Source organism: Lepeophtheirus salmonis, chromosome 3 (genome assembly GCF_016086655.4).
Source record: "Lepeophtheirus salmonis chromosome 3, UVic_Lsal_1.4, whole genome shotgun sequence".
NCBI lineage: Eukaryota > Metazoa > Arthropoda > Copepoda > Siphonostomatoida > Caligidae > Lepeophtheirus > Lepeophtheirus salmonis.
In genome coordinates, this window is record NC_052133.2 from 5,973,874 (window position 1) to 5,982,916 (window position 9,043).

The following is a 9,043-nucleotide window of genomic DNA, read 5'->3' on the forward strand; positions in this document are numbered from 1 at the left end:
ATTTGAAATTGAATCTACTCAATCAAAACTGATTTGATGTATTTTAAAATGCATTCATTTACTTTTCAGACAAAAAAAGCGTTGGCTTAAGCAATGACTATTAAAACTTAATGGACGTGCAAGAAAAAAATGTTATATACAGTATATGTATATTATTTGAACTAAGAGAGTTAATTCATGAATTTATTCAAAAATACTAGTGTTAGTACCCGGCATTACCACGAGTAATTAGGGTGTAAGTTAAAATACATTTTTTTCTTCAATAAGATTGAAGATAACTCCCCATTTATCCTCAGTGTAACTTTCTGTTTTTCATAAGCACACTCACACGTAACTACTCAATTCTTATATCAATTCATATGACCAGTAGTTCTCTTCTCAAGAATGAGAAACTAAAAATAAGAATTTGAGAAAAAAAAGGAATATGTTGGGATGACTCATGAGTACTTTAGTCTTAAGAGTGCTTACTAATAAACACAAACAAACATCTTTTTAGCATACCAGGATTAATATTTAATTTAAATCTTAAGGTATACGGACAATGCATATGAAATGATGTTACATAAGAGACCAAATACAAACAGAAACAGCGATCATGTAAAACATGCCCACACCAGCAGTATTTCATAAATACAACTAATGAAGTAATATCTTATACTATCAAGTATATTTATACGATATATGAATAAAATATTCATTCGATGCTAAATGAATTGGCCTGCGATATTTCATTATACGACAACATTAATATTTTTTAGACCAAAATATGTTTATAATATACATCACGAACTCAACTCAACGTAGAGTTCAAGTACTCGAAATCGACAAAACTTTTTAACTGAAATTTAACACTAAAAGGAGTTATAATCTGTGGTGTTGGTGCCCCTTGTTGCAGGGCAGCTTGAACCATAAATAAAAAGCCTCGCCCCACCAAAAAAAATCAAAAAACATATAACATATGGGCTGAAAAGTCCCGGCTTAACTAAGGAAATACAGTTATTTTCATTCATTTTTTTTTTCTTTTCAAGTATTATTTTTCTTTTCATTTCAAGGAATGGAGTCCCCATAACACTTTTCTAAGCTATGGCTTAGCCTGAACAGTATTTTCTCCCATCAAGAATGAGTGCCAAATTAAAATACAAAATTGTTTTTGATCCATTGTCTTGGAAATCCTAAAAGTAGCGTATCATTTAGCAAAATAACACACAAACTAAAGAACAAATTGTCATAAAAATTTGACAGCTGTATTTGAAGGTTTGCACTAATTGAAAATGAGGTGAATTAAAAAATACACCATCTACGTATGAAGCCCGGGACTTTTCAGGCCATGTGTTATATATATACAAAATATACCTATTTATATAAGTAATTATGAAACGGAGTTGATAATTTTTGTAGCTAAATCCCCTAAAAATATGAAAGTTAGCAGTGCCCCTGGTTATATTGAAAATCACACTGGGATTTCGATGGATGATAATCTCATATATATACAAATAAATAATGTATAATTTTTATATTGAATATATTTTTATTATCGTTGTTTGAAGAATAAGTTAGAAAAATTAAATTGAATATGTAAATATTAATTATTTTTTGTAAAATAACTTAAAACAGTTTTTTGATGATTTGAATGGCGTATGACATTTTTGTAGGGAGACATTTCACGAGGAGAAGGTGGAATAAGATGAATAAGATGACTTGATGTTGTGCAACAGGACACACAGTAGAGCGAGCAGTTTGATTTTCAACTTTTTTCAAATTTCGAATGCAAGTAATACGGAAAAGTTGTGCTATGTTATGAAAATTACCTCTACAGAATTGCATTGTCCTACGAACTCATCTTAAGGGCACACATCTCGATATCAAATTATAAAAAAAGGTAAAAAACTCTTCACTTAGTGATACTAGGAATACATTTTTAGTCATTTAGCAAAACTTAGTTCTGAAAGTCATTATCTAACCTATAAATAGTATTTGATAATCTAATTTTTTAAATTTGCTTATTGAGGCAAAAAAAAAAATATATAGAATAAAGTTAAGAAAATTTGAGGATTTGCGTATAACGCGCATCATTTTTTTTTACTTTTTCAGAAAGGACAGATCAAATTTTTCTTATTTTATTGTCCCTTTTTGCTAAGAAAGTAGCATTGAAAAAAAAGATTTCAAAATCGTTTTTATACATTAGAATGATTTATATAGTCATTAATATATGCAAAATGACCAATGCGTAATCCAGCGTTGCTCGGGAAGAGGAGGGAGTGGGAAATAACATTGAATATGGTCAAAATGTTTTCGAAATTAGAAATGGTATAATATATATATAAAATATAGCTTATGTTAGAGTCTAAAACTTTATGTGACAGATATTTCAGTTAAAAAAAAATTTATGTGTCATATTTATATGTAAACGAGTTTCTAGATAATTTTAGAATTTTCGAAACGTATTCCATTGAAAATCCATTTTTTGCTTTGAAAAAAAAAACCAAACGGTAATTTAAATTGATTTCTTTTTTTGCCAAAACTTTTTTGATTTTGAATAAATTAAAAATTATTCGTATAGTTGTTTTTTGAGACGCCAGTCACTTTTTGATTCATAATTCAACCCTCTAACTACTTTCCTTCAGCTGAAGAAAACAGTTTTTGTGTTCTAGGTAGTAAATAAGCCCCCCTGATATGACATCCCCCACCCCAAAAAAGACCAAAAAAACAGTCTTATGATGTAGTTGCGTAAACAACATGATCAAGTAAGTTAGCTGATCGACACTAGTGGTTTGTTATGTATACAGAGAATCATAGCTTTAACTGTGATATTTGGGAAAACTCCTACTAAGTAATATATGGCAATTTGATATATATCGGACTTAAGGGATTATAATTATCCAAAGAGTGTGATATAACCACGGAGTAGCAGCTATTAGACATGTGTGAAAATATAGACCGGGAAAAGCCATAAGTGGATGGGATTGAGAGAACACCCGTTGGTTACAAAAAATGTGTATTTTGTCTACAATCAGTATCTGATGAACAAAATGGTGTATTTTGTCTACAATCAGTATCTGGTGAACAAAATGGTGTATTTTGCCAACAATCAGTATCAGGTAAACAAAATTGTTCATGCTGTGGCCTTAAATCCCACACTTCAGAACCTTCCAGCGTTGCCATGGGAGAAAATGAAGATGATTGGATATATCTAAAGTACTCACATTGTCAATATGCTCAGAACCGCCGAGAGCAACAGAGAGGAGCTAATCACAAGCAAGAAGGACAAACAAACTGGATGATACAATTATCCTTACGGCAGCTTAAGAAAGTTGAGGTAGGATAATGCGCCAAAGTCCCAGTTCCAAGTATCGACCGTGGAAAAAAAGATATGGAACCATGTAGGAGAGAACAGATATTATAGATTAGGGACAAAAATGGTTCCAAAGCAGTTCAATGTAAGAAACCAGTTGGAGCCTTGCTAGGAGGCATTCCTCTGTTCTGATGAAGTTCCCATATAGAAACAAGTTAGATTGCGACTGACCGCATCAATTCTGTCAGATGGAAATGGACAAGGCTTTAAGCGGTGCAATTGGACAAACTCCAAACTAATAAGTTTATATGCAAAAAAAAAAGAGGTACATCTATGTAATTGCAAGTACTAGAATAGCACATCATGACGCAAAAGTAGTTTATTTGGTTAATGTGTTTGTGTTTAGGATATATTATGTAAAAGTATTTAGGTAAAAAATTTGGTATTATAAGGTCTGTTCAAAATGATGATTTTTTGAAATTATTGCATAAAGAAGTTTTTTTGATTTTGTCTATTTTGATTGTTTTCTTCAAAATACAAAAGTTGTACCTATTGTATGATATGTTGAACCAGGTAGTTCGCATTTTATTTAATAGGATTAACTATTCCAATGTTAATTTCTATTAGATCATTACTTGTTGTTGTAGTCATCCTGATATATCCACATTTTATCACGTTCATTCAAATTAATTACCTTTTTGGCATACATTTTATTATTAAAAAAGACCTGAGCCCTCCGATTGCAGAGGAGCCGCATGACGATCATTAACCAGCCCCAAAGTTTCACATACCCTTACAGAGCTTTTTAAGTATAATACAAAAGAAAATTTCAGTTGTGTGTATAACGAGGGTCTTAGATGTGGCCGGGGTGTATCATAGGATATTAAATGGGGTACTTGATACTCAAGATAGTGGTGGGAATAGGTTTTGATCCCCATTTGTGGACAAGCAGTTTACTTTCGTAACCTGTTGCCTAAGGTATATTTTGCAAAATTTAAATGGAGTCTCTTTCGACAATTTCTTATCATACTGTAGTTTGATTGTCTGAATACAAAATAAGCTTAAAAGAAAATACACTAGATTATCAAATTGCATGCAATTAAATTGTGCCATAATTAAATACTTTATGATCAAATTGCTTGAAATGAATGGTTAAATAATTAATTAAATTACCCACAATCATTTTATCTAAAAATTAAAATTAATGTAAGATAACAATTCTACTGGAATTTTGAAGATTGCTCGAGTATTTTGCAAAATGCCCGATTTTCCACGTTACATGTAACATATATACAGATAAGGATTAATACTGTATTTTAATCTTTATGGACGAAGTAAATAACTTTTGTCTCCTTCCAAACTTTGAACTAGTTGTGATGCCTAAAGATGATATCGTAGCAAAAATGATATTATTTGGTTATTAATTGACCAAATTCCAAATTTTCCGAACTAGCGGTAATCGAAACTCAAGAAAAGATAAAAACAAACTGGTCTATTACATTGTTCTTTTTAGTGGTCAACATTCGGTTCTAGCATTAACAATATGGCCTCCATACTTGACAGATTCTAGCCTGCTCGACTTTTCCTTCTGACTATATGTCGAGAACAGGGCTTACCGGACAAAGGCACCGAATTTCGAAGCCTTTGTAAAACTTACATTGATGAGCATTAGAGCTTCATGAGCCCCAATTAAATTAATAGCACCGGTCAGAGCTCCCGCTAGCGAATCTTGGCCATTATCATAGTCAAATGTTACATTAAAGATTAGAAATCGCACCAAATGTGCACACATCTTTACAATGCTTAGTTCATGTAGCTAAGCTAGTTTTTTGTAGTAGAACTTGTTAAAATTCCATATTCAAAGTGTCTCGCTATAAATTACGCTCACGGTATATACAAACTTTAGAAATATTGTTTATTCATCTAAAATAGTTAGTTACTAAGGAATAATTTATTTCAATTTTTATGAAATAGTTTGACTAAATTGTGAAATTTAGACACTTCAAAAGTGATACAGAACCTCTAAGTATTGATTAATAAGACTCAGTCCAAAAATGGTTATGACCCCCCAATAATTTGAAAACAGCAAAATTTAAGGACCACTCTAATGGGCAAAATGACCTAATAAAATGTTTACAATGAAAAAATAGGAAATGTTTCATCTCGCTGTCAATTTTCAAAAAAGCAAGAAAATATAACAGAGATCTCAAGATATGTAATTATATAACTTTGAGCATTTCAAATATGTGGGACGTCAACATGAAATTATCTCAAAAAAAGAAAAATGCCCAATTATTTTTTTCCCATCATATACATACAAGGTGAGTTAGCAAAAATGTTTGATATTTGGCGAAGAAAGTAGTAAAAAGAATGGTTCATCTGTATAAGATTCTTTATTGTAAAACAATACAACTTTGTTTTCGAAATTTTGATCAAAATCTGATGAGTAAAAATGATTCTGAAGCTAGGACAATGAATCCATTATTTTCTTGAATCGTAGTGAGGTCAAAAAGTACCATTTTTGAAAGTTGAAAGGCCAATACGACCCTGGTCTGGTAGACAATGTATACAGCTTTAGTCAAATTTACAAGAGAGCCAAAAACGTAGGGATAAAAAGGATAATTTATTCTTTATTTTTAATGAGTTGAAGGTTAAATTGTATTCATTCTCATACCCAAGCGATGCGGAGGGTGTCTTAAATAATCTCCAATGAAGTAGTGTTTACCATTTTAGTTTTTTACACTCATAATATTAAGTATAAGGGTATAATACTAATGTTGTGTCGGTCCTTATGACCGACTGTCCTTTGGATCGATACTGAGGACTATTGATCCTTCAACTGCTCCTTAACTGTCGGTCCTTTAAATTTTTCAAAAAATGTATACTGTTTATTTATCCATAGAAGATATTTGAGATATGTAATAAGAACATTGCACACATCTTGCAAAAAATATTTCATATTTTCATTATAATTATATATATTCCGAGCATATAATATTTTTTTTTTTTTTACAATTTATTCTATTAAACAAACAGAATTATTTAAAGAAGGAAAATGACCAAACGAGGAATCAATTTTACCACCTTCTTTAAGAATTGACAAGTGTGACTGGACGGACCCGCTGTCCTTGGTCATAAATAAGGACTAACAAAACATTAGATAATACTGCTTAGATGCATTGTTTCACAAACAACAAAAAATCATGTATAGTATTTTTTTTTTGTTTTTTTTTTAAATACAAAGTAATCAATTAAAATCTGAACACTTTCAATTTTAAACTTCAACAAGATATAATTTATTAACCAACAATGAAATTTCAACAAAATTAAAACTATAAATAGATGTGTATCGGAGCACTCTTAGTCATTAATGTAACCCTCCTTAGCGTCAATGATGGCTTCCAAGCGGTGGATGTAGATTTCTGTAATACCGTCCCAGTGCTGGCTGATAGTCTCTTTGAGGGTTTATATGTTTTGATGAAGGATACTACAGGCATTCACCTCCACATGTACCCAAAAAATGAAGTCGACACACTTGGCATCAGGGATTTAGAGGGGCTGAAAGTGTCAAAAAAGACTTATTCAAAAGAGTCTTGCAACGGAGGAGATGGTTTTTTTTTTATTACTAGTGTGAAAAATGGTCTCTATATCCTCACAAGGCTATTTCCACTCCCTTTTTGACAGCACTCTGGACGGTCTGGTGTGAAGTCCAGAGTTCTCTTAGATGGGTACTTATGGACTTATGGGCACTAATATACAATGAATACTAATAAATAATAAGTTAATATATAAACAAAGAATTATCAAAATTCATTATTTTATTAAAAAAAATAAGATAATAAAGAAGAATCATAATTAACCTTAAATTTTTCTAGTTTTAAAGTATTTTCCGATCCTAATTGGAACATTACCATGACCCCTTCCCTATTTTTCCCGGCCCCTGATGAATGTTTGCTCTTTTTGGTATTTACAGCATTCCAAAAAATGTCTACCAATTACCAAGACTTGAATCCAATCCAAATAGTATGACGTCATTGAAGCTTATACCAGGTTTAGGTACTGAGTCGAGGCTGTGATTAAGCCTAATGTAGAGCAAAAGAAATGAGTTCTGTTTAAATTCATAAATTCAATTAATTTTCAATTTGGATTGTGATGCGGCTACAAATTATAAAGTTGGGCTATCAAATTGGACATTTTTCTATACGTACCCTCTATATATACAACCTAACATTTTACAGGTATATTTTGGTAAATTATAGGCATTGTGCTCACATTTCTTAGATAATGTGAGATGCCCAAGAATGTTGTCAATAGTTCAGAACCTTCGTTTGATGTATAGTACTTCATTTGATCCATTTCAAATATAATTTCTAATTATTTCATTTTAAGTGTGATTTTCTACTCCTTTAGTTGCAATATGTGGCATCTCCAAAGGATTAATCAGAATAACGTGTAAGACTCAATTTTGAGAAAAATCATTCTAGCTTGTTTCTTTGTTGATGGGTTAAATATCCTCTTCTATATCCATTTTAAATGAGCAATGCAATCTTCATATATTTATCACGCCTCCGAATGATTAATAAAACAACTTGAGGAGTGGAAACAGACGATAATTATTCGCTCTAAGGATACAAATCTATATAATCCAGACACCATTTTGAGGCAATCTTTGCCTTTCTTTTGCCGGGCAACATGTTTTACAACACTTATACAAACATTCTTATATTATGTTTGATAAAAAATAGGCATAAAAATACTTTTATATGCAACAAAATGCGTAGAAAACTATAAAAGACAATGAAACATATATGTACAGGGTGGTCCAAAGTTAGTAGGAATTAAGAAAGTCATTTGAAGCTTTTTTGAAGTCATTACAGAGTTGCGCTTCTAGGTTCTAAACACAGAGTGGGGACGCAAAACATGCAGTAGCATTTAATTACTATTCAATCCCCTTTATTCTAACAAACAAATTTTGTTTTTATCCCATGTCTCTAAGTGTAAAAATGTCGGCGCAACAACCAAAAAGGCAACTAGTGCGTGATCTATTCCGCACTGGTGTCAGTAAAGAGAACGCACCAGAGACAGTTGGCATCTCCTTTCAGACTGCCTACAACATCAAGAAGTATATTAAAGCCCCATACAGTCAAGAAGTACCAAACTTCTTTAGCAGAAATAGGCCTGTCCACATGTGGCCCTCAGCCATAACCTAAGCACCCTGGACTTTGAATTTTGGAAATTGTTGGAGAAAAAGTTTTCTGCACCTCTCATCCAAATGTGGATTCACTTCCAAGCTGCTATGGAAACGATCTTCATCGTCAAGAGCTGCTGATTGGTTCGCCGTCGTGTAGAGTCTGTTATTACTTGTGAAGGAGGACATAGGGAATAGAAAATTTAGTATTTAAACATATCACAAAATGTGTTAAAGATGTCCTTTGTTGATTACATACATATAAATCATGTTTTTCCTAATTTAGTCATGCTAGTTTATGTTTTGAGTCCTCACTCTGTACGTTCCTGACCTCAGTATAATATTCTATCATTTTGAGCATTATTCTGACGAAAACTTTTCGAAGCTGCAAAAAGTTTGTGTTAGAATAATACTTCAATTATCAAATTCTGATAATTTGGGTAATAACATTGTAGAGCCTTTCGTCGTTGGCCTCTCATGACTCCTGCTTTTAGGGCTTGAGATTGAGGTTATTTTGCATTAATTTTATAATGGAGATTCACTTGGTCCTCTTTAGCTAGTTT